Source organism: Triticum aestivum, chromosome 5A (genome assembly GCF_018294505.1).
Source record: "Triticum aestivum cultivar Chinese Spring chromosome 5A, IWGSC CS RefSeq v2.1, whole genome shotgun sequence".
NCBI classification, from domain to species: domain Eukaryota; kingdom Viridiplantae; phylum Streptophyta; class Magnoliopsida; order Poales; family Poaceae; genus Triticum; species Triticum aestivum.
The window spans coordinates 568,604,743-568,620,751 of record NC_057806.1 but is presented as its reverse complement, the minus strand read 5'-3'; the positions used below and the strand labels follow the sequence as shown (position 1 = coordinate 568,620,751).

General features: G+C 48.0%; 1 long non-coding RNA gene and 1 pseudogene across 2 annotated transcripts; one reads left to right on the top strand and one right to left on the bottom strand.

Moving 5' to 3' along the window:
- Nucleotides 1–7,608: 7,608 nt before the first annotated feature.
- On the bottom strand, nt 7,609–9,938 carry LOC123107742 (uncharacterized). Of its 2 annotated transcripts, XR_006451739.1 has the most exons (4): nt 9,543–9,938; nt 9,077–9,222; nt 8,640–8,735; nt 7,609–8,484 (listed from the first exon to the last, which is right to left on the bottom strand). It is a non-coding gene; the product is annotated as an uncharacterized lncRNA (long non-coding RNA). The 2 variants fall into 2 exon arrangements; XR_006451738.1 differs by having other exon boundaries at nt 7,609–8,735.
- A 347-nt stretch (nt 9,939–10,285) lies between these two features.
- On the top strand, nt 10,286–12,364 carry LOC123107741 (uncharacterized; annotated as a pseudogene).
- The last annotated feature ends 3,645 nt before the right edge of the window (nt 12,365–16,009 follow it).

The window sequence follows — 16,009 nt, the reverse complement described above, 5'->3', positions numbered from 1 at the left end:
AAACTTTCCTTGAGTTATAGCCAAGGCTTCCCCATGAGCAGCTGGCTCGGCTTTCCGCTTCTGTTTCCGATTGGAATCTCCTCCTCCGGTTTCTTGGGCGACTGACTTGTGCTTGCCACTCCGGAGTCGATCCTCATCTTCACCATTAGCGTACTTGGTGGCAATCTCCATCATCCGATTCAGAGACATGTCTCCGGTTCGACCGAATTTCAGATTCAGTTCTCTGTACTTGACACCTTCTTTGAAGGCACAGACTGCCTGGTGGTTGGGCACATTCTCTACCGTGTGATGTAACATGATCCATCTCTGGATGTAATCCCTCAAAGTTTCATTCAGCTTCTGCATGCAAGACCGCAGTTCCGTCAGCCCTGCCGGTCGCTTGCATGTTCCTTCAAATATGGTGACAAACACTCGGGCGAGATCTTCCCAAGTGTAAATGTTGTTGGGCGCTAACTGATTCAGCCACGCTCTGGCCGAGCCCTCCAACATGAGAGGCATGTGCTTCATGGCCACTTCATCATTGCCACCGCCAATCTGGATAGCCACTCGGTAGTCTTCAAGCCAAGTATCAGGCTTGGACTCACCAGTGAACTTACTGACTCCAGTCGCCAACCTGAAGTTGGGAGGAATCACAGCGGCCCTGATGCCTCTACTAAAGCACTCTGACCCCGAAACATGTACTCTGCTGCTGGTAGGTGTATCTCTGTCGTGACCTTCTTGGTGAGCTCTGTTCCTGTCGACCAAACCTTGAACGAGAATGGATCTCGCATCAAAGCCTGGTTCCCTGGGATCGACTGGAATCCTTCGCCAAACACTACGAGGGCGCCTGTCATCCTCCTATCGAGGCACATACGACCCACTCCTAGGGGGAGGGGTGGGCACTCGACGTCGATCGTCACGATCGAATCGGTGATCATACTGCTCACGGTTCCCGTACTGATCACGCCGGTCCCCACGTCCCTCACGCCTCGGGGGCGATCTTGGGCTATGAGCCGACTGGACTGTGTCTGCAGTAATGGATCTGCTATGAATCCTGTTCCGCGACTGAGAAACAGCGGAATTCTGGTCTCCTGCTGCCCGGAGTAACGCTCTGATCTGCAGCAAGCCTCTGCCAGCCTCTGACTGGGAAGGCTGAATCGACTCTACTATACGGGCTGCAGCTGCTAAATTCTGAATCGGAGTTCGATATACCTGTGGGGGCGGAAAGAGCTGACACCGACTGGATTCTGGAACCCGTTGTCGCGCACGCTCGTCGAGTGCTCGCTGGAGGTTCTCCAGTCGAGTGCGCTCAGCCAAGTTTGCCAGGCGGGCGTCCTCCAAGGCACGAGCCTCGGGGGTTTCTCCAAAGATAGGAGTGTGCAGTGCATCCATGTTCCGGCGACGAAGTTCTTCTCTCTGCAGCGACGTGAGAGGCTCGGGGAGATATTCCTCATGGGGATGCGATGGGTCGCCTCCACCTGCGCCTCCGTCGGTGCGGGGGAAACTGGGAGGACTGCGCGGTCCATCGACCATCAGAACCTCCGCCGCCGGATCACTGATGTCGATGCGGTCTCTGTGGAGCCAGTCGACAGGTCGAACAGGCCGTAGAGGGATTCGTCGGGCTCGATCGCCGCGACTTGAGGGGTGGCCGACTGGCGTGCCACCGCGTGACTCACCCACCGCTGAAGTCTCGACCGACCGGAGCGCTTGCACCGGCGGGAAACAGGGAGGGAGGACAAAACAGGGACCGACCGATAATGGGTCGACGGTTGCCGCAAGAGGACGCCACGGACGCACGCGCGAAAGTGCGTTGCCCCGCGGACAGGGAGTGCGTCCACGTCGAGCGGAGCCTCCTGAAGCCAAGCGGAGTCGTCGGCGATGAACGTGAGCGCGCCGAGACGGATCTAGCGGCCCTCCACCAAATCTCCGTCAGAAACCATGATGATTTGGATCAGAAAAGATCGCAACTCCTCCAACAAATCGCTAAAACACTGGCCCCAAGGTGGGCGCCAACTATCATGGTTCTAAGTCTGACAGTAATGTAGGGGGTAGGTATGGAGAGGCAAGATCTTAGCTATGGAGTAGTTGTAAGCACACGAGGTTTACGAGTTCAGACCCTTCTCGGAGGAAGTAATAGCCCTGCGTCTCGATGCCCGGAGGCGGTCGACTGGATTATGTGTGTATGAATTACAAGGGTGCGAACCCTTTACACTGAGGAGGGGGGTGGCTTATATAGAGTTCGCCAGACCCCTCCGGCCCTCAGTTATGCAGGGTTTCAAATACATTAAGGTCGGGCGTTACTGGTAACGCCCCTAATAAAGTGCTATGATGACCATAAAAGCTACTTAATGACCGACCGTTAGCACGCGGAGTGACTTTAGGTCTCCTGGCCGTCGAGTGGTTGGATCTTGGTCGAGTGTTTGATTCTTGGTCGAGTGTCTTCGAGTCTGTTGAGTGGAACACCTCCAAGCCGATTGAAAGGTAATTTCTTCTAGAGATGTCCTTGAGTAGGGTAGTTAGGACAGGTCCATGACCCTACCCTAGGTACGTAGCTTCATCACCCCCTACCCCTAGGGGTGCCCTCCAGTCTTGTGGGCTCCTCGTGGACCCCCCTGACTTGTTCTCGACGCAAAAAATTCCTATAAATATAGAAACCTCTAGAAATAAACCTAGATCCGGAGTTCCGCCACCATAAGCCTCTATAGCCACGAAAAACCAATCTAGGCCCTCTCTGGCACCCTGCCGGAGGAGGCCATCATCACCGGTAGCCATGGAGGAGGATCCCGAAGGGGCCATCATCGCCATGGAGACCAAGGACCAGAGGGAGAAACTCTCTCCATCTAGGGGGGGGCATGGAGGAGGAAGCACAAGGGGGAGAACCTCTCCCCCTCTCTCTCGGTGGCGCCAGAGAGTGCCATCGGGGGAACCATCGCTGCGGTGATCGTCTTCGTCAACATCACCATCCTCATCTCTTTTACGCGGTCCACTCTCCCGCACCCCGCTGTAATCCCCTACTTGAACATGGTGCTTTATGCCACATATTATGATCCAATCATGTGTTTCCATCCTATGATGTTTTGAGTAGATTTCCTTTATCTTTTGGGTTGATTGATGATCTAGATTGGTTTGAGTTCTATGTTTTATTTTGGTGCTGTCCTATGGTTCCTTCCATGACGTGCTCACGTGAAAGATTCCTGCTATAGGGTGTTGCAATATGTTTATGATTCGCTTATAGTGGGTTGCTAGAGTGACAAAAGCTTAAACCCGAGTAAGGGGGTTGTTGCGTATAGGATAAAGGGGACTTGATACTTTAATGCTATGGTTGGGTTTTATCTTAATGATCTTTAGTAGTTGCGGATGCTTGCTAGAGTTCCAATCATAAGTGCATATGATACAAGAAGAGAAAATATGTTAGGTTATGCCTCTCCCTCATATGAAATTGCAATAATGATTACCGATCTTGTTAACAGCCTAGGACAATTCGGCACACCGACCCATCATTATTCCACACTCGCTATTTATAATATATAGTAATATATTCTAACTTTATGTTCACATCACCTACTTTTATATTTTAGTTCTCCAATATCATGCAAAGTTATCTTTTTCATACCTACAACGTAGTTTTATTTCTCGTTGGAAGCAAATGTTCGGTGTACGTAGTCGTATCAGTGGCAGATAGGACTTGAGAGAATATTGATCTTACCTTTAGCTCCTTATGGGTTCGACACTCCATACTTATCACTTCCACCTTTGGAAATTGCTACGATAATTCCTTGCACTTGGGGATTATCAAGCTCTTTTCTCGCGCCGTTGTAGGGGAGCAATAGCGTGAGGTTCATATTCTCGTGTATGCTTGTTTGCTTTCTTTACTAAGTAGATTTTGTTTTTCCTTTTTGTTTTTGTTTAGTTGTGGGTGAAACAAACATTTTTAAAAAAAATGAAAATACAAAAAAATTACTTGCCTCTTATGTCTAAAAACTTTTTCAAAGAGAGAAGTGATTGGAAGGTTATGCATTGGAGAAGTGAGGGTCAACCTTGAACACTTGCGGTCATGCTCATGGAAACAATGTAGATTTTTTCAAGAAATTTTCTCAAAAATAAGTATCCCCTTATATATATTCATTATATTATAAAAATAATGTGCCAAGGCTTGGCTTTGGAATGTTTAAATTGCTTGTTTGGTGTGTGCAGCAGAAAAACAGAAACTTTGGCTCTAGTGTTTGAATTTACATTTTTTTACTAGAGTGTGATAAAATCTTGAATTTTTTACACAGTACTGATATCCAAATTTTTTATATTATTCTAGTTTTTTAGAATTTTTGAAGTTACAAAAGTATACGAAAGTTCCATGTTGCTACAGACTGTCCTGTTCTTGACAGATTCTGTTTTCTATGTGTTGTTCACTTATTTTGATGAATCTATGGGTAGTATCGGGGGGTATGAACCATGGTGAAGTTGGAATACAGTGGATATAATGCTAATATGGAATTTAAATGAGTTTACAACAGTACCTAAAGATAATAATTTGCTTTATTATACTAACAGATCTCACAAAGTTTTTGTTAAGTTTTGTATGGATGAAGTGTTAGAAGAACGAGGAGTTATCAATATGAGAAGAATAAGGATAAGCAAGATTTCAAGCTTGGGGATGCCCAAGACACCCCAAGTAAATATTTCAAGGATACTCAAGCATCTAAGCATGGGGATGCCCCGGTTGGCATCCCATCTTTCTTCTTCAACAATTATCGGTATACCTCGGGTTTTTTTTATTCACATGATATGTGTCTTTTGAGTTTATTTTTCCTTTCTTTTCCTTTATGCTTCATGCTAGTGTGATATAGCCCTTCATTGATTTGTAGGCTCACGCTGAAATCCGAATAGCTTAAGGAATGTATATCTGCCTTGCCACTCTCCTAGGGTCCGAATAGCTTAAGGAATGTATATCTGCCTTGCCACTCTCCTAGGGTACAGTGGACAATGAAATTTCGAGCACTTAGAAACCAAGAATAGAGCAATGAATAGCCAATAGTGCCAAAATAAGAGTAAATAAAGAAAGAGATGATTCCCCTTTGTATACTAAATCAATCTCTGTCGCAAAATCAAAATCTAAGATTAATAATAATCTATCAAGCAATATTGACACATATTGAGTATTTTAGACTACAAATGTACATGTAGATTGGGTTTACTAGCTTCTCAACATAAGAAAGCGCATCAACTTGGAAGAATTTTGTATATGCAACATATGAGTACATCTGACTTGTGGTTCATCAAGAGAAGGTATAGACAAAGATAATAACACCTGAATAAATTAGTACTATTTCAAATTGAGATCTTTTCAAATATAGCCATACAATTAAGAGGTGGCAATCATTAATTTCAAACTACCGAATGACATGACAGTTGTTCTCAAAGCAACCACAATTTCATCACTATACAAAGCAATTTTAGGAATCTTACTATGAAATGATGAAGAGTCTAAGAAAAGATCTGTACTGACAACAAAAAAATGCAAAGAAACAATATTCATTTTAAAACACAATATTAGTAAAAGTACAAATTTCAAAGCAAATTTGTAGCGACCCAAGTGCCAGTTCTCTAGGAAAAAGAGTCTTCATTATATCCTTTGCTATTTGGTAACATATTCAACTCCATGTACTTGTTCATGATCCTTGGCTCCTACTAAGGTGGACTAACATATGATGTGGCCATGGGTGCAACAGAAAAGAATATTTCACATGAAATAATAATCCAACCTACACATATTCAGAAGGAGTTGCTGACGGCACCAATTAAGAAGACCAAGGCAGAAGAGTTTTTCTTTATTGCAAAAATATGGATGCCAATTCCGTTGTCAGATCATAAGCCGGAGGATATTAAGCCGACATTCAGAACACCTCCACGTTACCTAGCATAACATAATGGCGAGTACTGGGCGCCGGTGCGCAGGCCCAATAGTTGGGCCGGTCTTGCCCCAGCCACCCGATTGAATTACGCACAGCCGTCTGATTTCGTCCCCCACATCGTTTTCTTTCTTCCCTTGTCTTTATACTGGTCAACGGCAGTGCCTTCGGAAGCGCATCATCCCCGCCGCAGCTTGTCGCAGCCTCACAGGAACAGAAGCTGCCGTTCATGGCGCGCTCGGTCGCGACGGCCAGGCTGCGTCGTCTCCGAGGACGGTGCTCGGCGAAGAACCTCTCCCCGCTCTCTATTTAGGTTGCAGATCTGTCATTGATTCAGTTGCTACTTCCCCGTTGACCGGATGAAATTCCCGTCGTTGATGGTCCATGGTTGCAGCGCTCCGGTTTGCCACCCGCTGCCCCCGTTTTCGCCGCTCGCCGCATGAGTTTCTAGGAACGACGACCACCAGTCGCGCCATCGAAGGAACGTAGCAAAATATCTCGCTAGTTGTAGCAAAAAGCGACCATGATTCCAGCAAAAACATCATCGCTGCCGTCGGCAGTCACAGCTCCGCCATGAATTGATGTAGCAAAATACCCCGCCGGTCATAGCAAACAGTGATAACGGTTGCAGCAAAATCAGTGGCGCCGCCGTCACGAGTTGCACCACCGCGCAGCTTCCGTCGCCGCCGCTCGCCATCATCAGTTCGCCGTTCCTCGGTTGAAACTTTTCAAAAGACTTGTAGCAGCTGTCTCGCGGCCGGTTGTAGCTTTTCAGTTTGCACAGTGACCGCCCACAACTTTTGCGTCTCTGTTTGAAGCTTTATTAGAAGCCGGTGGTAGCTTCCTTACACGACGGTTGTAGCATTTTTGGGTACTGTTTGCAACTCCTCCTGCATCATTTGTATCCTCCGCTCTTTCTCTGGTTCCAGCAAAAAAAGGGTCAGACGTAGCATTTTGTATCACTGGTTGCAGCTCCGTCAATTGCTGGTCGCAGCTCCACCGCCGTCGGTTTGGTGGTTCCAGCAAAAAAGAAGCCGTTCGTAGCATCTTGTACAGCTGGTTCTAGCTCCGATGACTGCCGGTTGAAGCTCGAAGGTGAGGGTGCGTAGGGGACTGGAGAGGCGAAAAAGGGGAGGGAGGAGGCACTGATCGTCGACGTCTTCTCCGCCCCGCAATGGCTCGCCCTATGAGCAAGGCCTTGTTCATGCCGTTGTGCTGCGCGTGAGCCGCAGAGATGGAGGAACCGATTGGTTCCAGCGGCGTATACTACATGTCACGAGGTAGAAGAAAGAGAAGATGAAAAAACGGTTCGTAGATGAAAGAGGGAGGCCTGGGCGACGCACGATCCGGATTGATCGCAAGGCCTGCGTGCGTCCGGCGCGAGTTTGGGCCGGCGCACCGAGTGGGAACGTTTCCCTAACATAATACTTGTGCGTGCTGTTTATGAATTAAGGTCAAGTGTCCAGCGTGTTATTTCCTGGCATTATTTCCTAGTATTACAAGTTACGTAGCATGAAGGGTCAGGAGTACTAGTCCGTTTTGGACTTTTGTGATCAGCTTGCCGGATACTTAATTAGTTAAATCTTGATTAGTTTGAATAGGAAAAAGATAGAGTCCGATTGTGGCTGGGTTTGTTTTCATAGTTTTGCTTATGCGCGTCGCCTATATAACAGGCAGGATCAGGCCTTTGTACGGGAGAGTTCAGTTGAATAGAATACCAGAAAACGCATCACGTTTGGATGCACCAAAAATCCTTGTGTTTGCTGATCCGTGAGGGATTTCATAGCTGCTACACATAGGATTTGATTCGGTCGAATTCTTGCGCAAGTTTTTTTCGTTCTTTGGTCTTCTTGCGTCTTTGCTTGATCCGAAGAGCCGTATTACTACTTCTACATACGCTGCTGCTGGTGTGATGATCGTTCGTCGACGTTCTTGCTAATTCATTGAGTATCGAGAAAGATTGGACCTAGGAACGACTCGCCGTCTAGTCGGGTCACATCAACATATCATCAATTAGTACACAGCTAGGATCAGAAATGACAAGTAGGATAATCTACACCCGCCCATGCATTACGAATAGCCAAACACATTACTCCCACTTGAAGGCCATATCGCACCGTGCAAGTCACCATATATCCACAGCTGGCCTGCAATATACCTAGGCAACGATGATATTCAATGAGATCATCACCTCCCAAGGGCCTAGCTAAAAGAGCGACTAAATGATTCGAGCCACATGGGGTAGCCTAGGGTAAAGCTACGGTAGCTGCATGCCACCATGGAACAACATCGGGTACATGGCATGCTTTTTCCTATCAACTACATTTATGAATTCCTCTTGCATAAATGAGTTCACCAGGAGTATATATATTGAGTTGTGTGGATTGTTCAAAATGAAGGAACGGGTTTTCCTGTACCTACATGGACCTGTGAAGCATCATTCTAAAATATCAAGGAACACATTCAGGGGGATACAACATGTACCCGTCTATCTGCAGCAAATATGGGGCAGACTTTACTCAATGCCACCCAGGATAGCAAAAGGCTAGTAGACACCCAAAAAGGGGGGATGATGTACCTCGGTTCGTGGCTTTTAGATCTGTACATACAAGTGAGCATGGAAAAGCATCAGTACAAAAGCTATATTTTGCTAGATTCACAGATAGATGATCGAAGCAGCTTAAAGCACCATGTGCTGAGAGGAACACAGATAATGATAGCAAACTACCGGTACATGTCTAATTATGTGGTTACCTCCATTTACACTATAAAATATGTTGTCACTGTCAGAACCTAACAATGCTCGAGGCATGAAGAATATTTCCTCCTTGTTAACTGAGACTCAAATACCTGATAATTAAATTATGTTAGTTCTATTCTTCCGAAAAAATGATCAAAATGGTTTAGAGGAAAAGGTGCAACAAAAGCAGAAATTTGATCAACTTGATTAACAAAGCTGTATTGGCATTTGTATACAACCACAACTCTGTTAGTCAAGTGCAATAATTTTCGTTGAAGAACAACACAGAACACAGAGGAGCCAATGCATAGTCATCTGCATGGTGAAATTTGACCTCACTGGCAACTGTACAGTTTGGAAATTGAAGCCAATACGTGCACGAAGTCCCCTGTGAGATGATACCAAAGAATATCCAAAGTGGGAGATGAAAGATCGGGTAGAGTAGCACTACCTCAGCTTCCTACGCATTTTTTCTTGACGTAGATCAAGGGGAAAAGTTTTATTTGATATTGCTCTCCTCGGCGTCATCGAGCCATTATCGTCCCCTCACGGCATCACGATGGAGAGGTGCATCAAGGTCCTCTTCATGAGAGTAAACTGCGCCACAGACAACAAAACATTACCATGGCATGAATGTGATACCAAAATATGAATCAAGTAATCTTACGTCCTAAATACATGGATCTTAAAAACGAAGAGATGAAGGATGGCATTCCACTTGAATTATTTAACTGGCTTACAGATTGGAGAGCACCTCATGCATAGTCTCTTAGTAGAGCACTTGTATGAGTAACAAAACAAAGAATAACATCTAAAGAGAAAAATGAACAGATCAACTATTTGTTCAGAGCTAATGAACATGATCTATCACACCACGATTATGCCTAGGGATCGAACACCAGCAAGGAGGTAAATACCCTAAGCCAGTGGGGAGGCGCCGCGGCAAACCACCGGGACACTGGCACTGTTGTCGGGGGCGGTCCGGGCTTGAACAGGTCTACAGGCTTGACCACCCGCGTGGAAAGCATTTAGGGTTTAGGGTTCCTCATCCAGCACAGCGGGTTTGTCCAGCGTGACGACATTAGATGCGGAAGGGCATCACAGAGTCGAGGAGAAGGGGCTCGAGCTTCAAGGGCCAACCAGCCGGTAATGGTGGTGTACCTACGATCCGCCATAGGTTGAAGCCGTCAGAGATTAAGGTCAAGATCGGGAAAGGGAACACCGTGACTCTAGATTGGGGCGGCGGCACACCAGACGGGAGGGTCGAGGAGAGGAAGAGATGCGAAAGGAGAGGGGCGAGGGAGGGAGGTGCTCATGGGCTTCATGAGGCTAAATCGTCCAGAAACTGCCCCAGTTAACCAGAGGCCAGTAGGCCATAGAAATTTCCACGGGAGTAGCAGCCCCTTAGGACAGGAGGCCCAGTTAGCGAGAAGCGCATCGTAAGCAATGATTGGACGGCCAAAAAGATCCTAGAGGGACGATCTAAGCCCAACTCCAGCGCGCGACCCCATCCTGTCCGGATGCGTCCGTTTGGGGCAAAACGGAAAAACCAGACGACCTAGCGCGCGGGCGCAAACAGGCTTTTATCCATTTTCTGTCCGCTTTCGACCCATCCCCGACCCAAATTTGCGCCGCTTTTGGGGTGAAACGAACAGCGCGCGGACGGGCGGAACGCGCGCGCTTGTCCTCCCCTAGCCTGCCCATCAGTATCAGTGGCACAAAGCAAAAACCCCGCGCCCCATTTGGCGCCACCCCCGAAACCCTCCCACCCGCCCCCACCCTCCCCCATCCATGGCCGACGCCCCGCCCAATTCCGGTGGCCTGACCGTCAACCCGCCCGGAAAGGTGAATAAGAAGAAGGCCAAGGGTCCAAGGAAGCCGCGGTCGGAATGCACGCTGGAGGAGCTCGCCAAGATGGACGCGGAATCGGCGAAGAAGAGGAATCGGAGGGCGGCCATCAAGGGCAAGACTGCCGCGGCCAAGTTCGCCGCCGAGCGTGATGCGGTGGAGGCCGCACGGCGTAAGGCCGAGGTCGACGAGAAGGAGGCCATCGTCAACAAAGCGCACGCCTCCTCATGCTTGGCCTTTGCCATCCGGCGGGTTTCTCTAGTGCGCTGTCGGCCCGGCGAGCACAGGCTCGTCAGTCGCTAGGCCTCAGCACTGCCCGTCGCCGACGTCGTAGACCATGCCTATGTTGCCCGACTTTTCCTCGCCAAGGCACGATGGCCAGACCCATTTTTTGGGGTCGCCGGACGTTGGCGTGATCGCGCCATCCACCCCGCGTCCCTCGGCCGTCGTCGACCTCAACGTCACGCCGGGGTCCAGCAGCGGCAGCCAGCCGTCCGTCGAGATGCAAAGAAAGCAAGCACGGCCACCGTTTACAGGCACCATGTCGTCGCTCCGCGTCCTGTTCGACGAAATTCCAAGACCAGCGCCAACGATAGACGACCCCTTCTACAACCAATTCATGGAGAATGTGATCTATGAGCGTGGGCATGCCGGTGCCTACGATCCCGACGAGACCCAAAGTCAGGATGTCCGCGCCCAGTACGTTGCCGATGAAGAGGCTCACGACCATGCTGACTACGACCATGGTGATTCATGTCATGAAGAAGATGACATCTATTTGCGAAGGTGATGGTGATGAAGAAGAAGGCATTGGTATTGATATTGGGGGCAAGCCATTGTTCATTGACGAGCTCACCCAAAGAGCGGAAGCACAAAAGAGGAAGAAGAGCATTCACACGGGTTCATATTCATAAGAGGAGGACAAGTTGATTTGCCAATGTTGGATGGAGATTTGCCAAGATTTGAGGACCGGCGCGCAACAAAAGGGCCTTGTTTTTTGGACGAGAGTCCATAAAACATTCCATGAAAGAAAGATGTTTGAGCCCTATCAAATTACGAGCGACCACATCATCACCTCGATTCAAAAGAGGTGGTTGTTCATCCAAAAAGAGTGTAACAAGTATTGTGCCGCACTTGAGAGTGTTGAAGCACGGCCCGTGAGTGGTCTCGGCATTGGGGACATGGTATGCTCTCCTCATCCTAGTTCTTTTGTTGCTACGGCCATGAGACTTTGGCCTTGTATATGTTTGCATGTTCAATGGCTGTTGATCATCTGGTGTAGGCATTTCAATCTTTGGAAGCATTCAAGGCCCGACACAATGACAAGCCATTCACTCTTACGCATTGTTGGGCGATCATCAATAATTTCCCTAAGTTCAAGGATCAATACCATGAACTTCAAAGGAAGAGAGGCAAGAAGACGGCTGCGTAGGCCAGAGGTGGAGATGGTGAGGCGTTGAAGAGGCCGAGGGGCAAGACCAACTCCAAGGTGGATGACATACGTGATGTGTCATCCATGGCCTTGTATGAGACTTTGCATGGCATGATGTCTCAAAAGGATGTGAGGGACGAGAAGAAGCGACAAAGCAAGGACGAGTAAATAAAGCAATACCTAGAGCTTCAAAGGAAGAAGCTTGAGATGGAGGAGGCAGCCAAGAAAATGAAGATCGACATGGAGGAGGCGTCCCGGCAAAGGCAGCTCGACATCGAAGCCGCCAATGTCACGGCCAGGCAGAGGCAGCTCGACATCGAGGCCACCAATGTCGCAACCAAAGCAAAGGAGGTGGCCCTTGCGATCATGAGCGTGGACTTGACCAAGATGAGCGAGAAGATGAGGAACTGGTTCGAGGCCAGGCAGAAGGAGATGTTAGACGCCGATGGCCTGAACTAGGTCATTTGATCGGCCATGGCCGTTCTTTTTTGGAGGCTAGCATGGGTGCCGGCCGCTGGCTGTGTGCCGGCGAGATACACATTCATTTTGTAGGCTGACTATGTTGCCGGCAAGGACGTGTAGGCCGCCGACTATGTTGTCGGCGAGGACGTGTAGGCCGCCGACTGTGTTGCCGGCGAGGACGTGTAGGCCACTGGCTGTGTTGCCGGCGAGGATGTGTAGGGCGCTGGCTCTGTTGCTGGCGTGAACTAGGGCCGCTGGCCTGAACTAGGGCATAGTATTTCGAAAGTTGGTGTTTGAAAATGAAGGCACAACAGGATGAGGCCAATGGATGCGTCCGCGTGTTGGGCGCACGGCCACCGCATCTCAGGACAGGCCCAGACACGATCCCATTGCCCTACCCAAACGGATAGAATCCGGACAAAACAGACATCTGTTTGGGGTCATGCGCTGGAGTTGGCCTGACAGCCAAAATCGTTAGTGGCGTGAGAAGGCTCGAAAGAGGTGCAATTTCATTGTCCTAAATGTGTGGTACTTGTCAGGGTCCGATTGTAGCTGGATATTAAGAAGCGGCACTTCATACCATGTGCAGAGGAAGAATTCGACGTACCACCTCTTCTCCATATGGGGTACAAAGACGGTGCTTGCAATAAAGTACAGGGGGAGTATATCGTGTCTATAACTCTATAAGACGACAGAGGCCAAGCCGACTAATTTTGTATAAATGCAATGTCGATTGTCCGACCACCCACTACGCCGATTTTTGTAGATATGCATGTGTTTAAGGTGTATTGTGTCCACACCAAGTGGAATGCGTAGTTTGATAGGATTATGAGGTCTCCGGAAATATGCTGTCTTTACAAAGTCTTTTCCCCACTTCACAGGAAGTACAAGTCCTTTGCCATCATGGCTAAGAGGAGCATGTCGTTGCGCTGCACCTTCACGTTTCTCCCTCCGTAGCATAGAGTATATTTTTTTTATCGTGTATATTATTTTGTGCCCACTTGATTGATTTAGAGTACAGTCTCTTACATTCAGCATGTCAGATGTATGGTTTGCACCAGCCCACAAAAAAAAAATGGTTTGCACCGGATCTCTAAACTGCATTCCTTTTATTTATATGAGTTTGATTAGTTAGTAATTTATTTGAGACGGTACATGACTATATTTAATTACTCCCTCCGATCCATATTAATTGTGGTAGCTTTAGTACAAGGTTGGTACTAAAATTGTACGAAAACTGCGACAGCTAATATTGATCGGAGGGAGTAGGATATACATGCTCGACTCTAAATTGCATTGCATTGCTTGACAATGATCACCCCCATGTTTGAATGGAGATGATTCAAAAGAAAACACCATGGTATTGATTTCAATCAACACGGAGGAAAAAAAAATTGTAATGTCAAAGCACATGGCCATAGTTGGAGAGAAGAAACAACAATGTGCAATCAATCGATAAGTATAACTGACAACTAAAAATGAAAATGACCATATAATAAACACACATGGTTACGATTTGGTGCCAGAAAATACACCTCAAGCCTGCGTGATCACATGTCCCGCGAGATTTTTCTGTAGATAAACATCAGACCTTGTTGATGAAAGGTGAGCTCTGATGTCTCAATCGCAGTTGCGATATTGTGGTGGTGGAGTCACCACGGATATTGCATCTGAATCGTGCTTGGGCAATACATCGTTATTTGCACAAACAACAATAGAGGCAACATAAGGCTCAAATGAAAGGTGAGCCCAATCGTCAGACCACCGGAATGTGGTAGTGCTATGTGGGTCACTGATTAGTGATTCACCACCTCAATTGGAGTGCCATTGCGGGGACTATATATATACACGCAGATTCGCCACAGCAAGGATGTTCATGACATGTCCTTGTTGGGAATACAACTCGTCTGCTTCACTTGTAAGCTTAGCACATAATCATTGAGTATATACATACTAATGGCGCGGGGAGAAATCATATTGAAGGTGATGTATGTGTTGTTTTCGGTTCCTCGGTCATGACATAGTGCTTGGATTCGCCGGCGCCAAGGCAGGGTCTAAAAGTCTATCTTATTCAATATCAACCTGGATGTCTAAAACTTTTACTCAACTCTCTAGGATATTCATGCATTTCGGCCACATCTTCCAAATTGAAAAAACAGAACTGACTTGCCTCTTAACAAGGATTATGCATACTAATATGTTATAAACTGTGACCATCGTACCCTGCAATAAGTTGTGGTCATATTATGATTATTGGAAATCCCCGCAAATTCAGTTTTGCAAAATGAACAACACTCATAGCAAGCACTTGTCATCTGTCGGGCCTTCTTTTTTCTAGTAAAGAAAACGGTGTACAACTGAGGCTGCATGCTTTTCCAACTATACAATTGAACATGGTTGCACTTTTAATGTGGTTAGTGCATATGGGAGTGCACGTAGACATACGCAACTCTCGGGATACGCCAAACTGGGCTAGCTAATGACATGCCCATAGTCCAATCAATGATGGGGTCAACTTCCGACATTTAATCACATGGCCAGCTTTCAGTACAAGTAAATATATATCACCACCAAGGGCGCCAAAGCTTGTTCGTGCAGTACAAAGAAGACGACAACAATATATATCACCATGGGCACAAAGCTCGTTTGCATAATGATATACGTGCAAGGTCTGCCCCTAATCATTGAGTAAATGGTATAGGACTGTGAGGTTTCGGGAAAGATGTTGCAGCCAGTTGGCCCCGCCTAGGTTAACTGCGGGAAGTTACGGCGTAGGCCCTGAGACACTGATTTGCTTCTTGATGATCGGCTAGTGACAGAAGCTCATGTCACGAACCAAAGCCTGCTAGTACAAGCAGCGGCTGATGATTTTCTTGGTAGACACTCTCATCCGGGGTGACTTGGTTGTTTGCCAGATGCACATGGAGATGCCGGTTTCTCTAGGTGAAGAGCACACATGGTTAATAATCATTTTCGGAAGGGGATTATATACGTACATGTAAATATAACAGCTAGGGGCACCTAAAGCTGAGTCGGTGAATAGTTCCTGTACTACTTGGACACAACCAAGTACAGAACCACGATACATCGACCAGGCATCGTGTTCGTACGTAACTCTACCTTCAAATAGAACAAGTTCTAGGGTTTCCCCGATACGCGAGGGATAATGGGGAAGGGATATACCCGATGCCCATTTCATCGGTGCCGACAGGCCGATGGGGATTTCTCCCGATCCACAACCACCATCACCACTCCAGACACTTCGTAGTGCACCACCCACGTAGCCGCCCACCAGCACATGCCACCACGATTACCGTACCACCCTTGCCGTCTCTCTAGAGCTGCCAACACGAGGCCTGGAGAGGGAAAGGAGACAACAGCCACGAGAGCGGGCACTACTCGACCGGTGGGAGGGAACAGCCTCCATCGCAAGAGCGATGCCGACCGGACACGGCAACGAGGACTTGTCGGGCCCTACAGCTCGGCCGGGCCCACGTGGACCCTGACAGTCCTTGTCACCGCGCTGCAACACGCCGACCAACGAAGTACTCGCCGCCCGTAGACCGCCGCCGCCTCGCCACTGCCACCAGGAAGCGACGCCGCCGAGCGCCGTGCCACCGGTCCGGGCCAACCCAGTTGGGA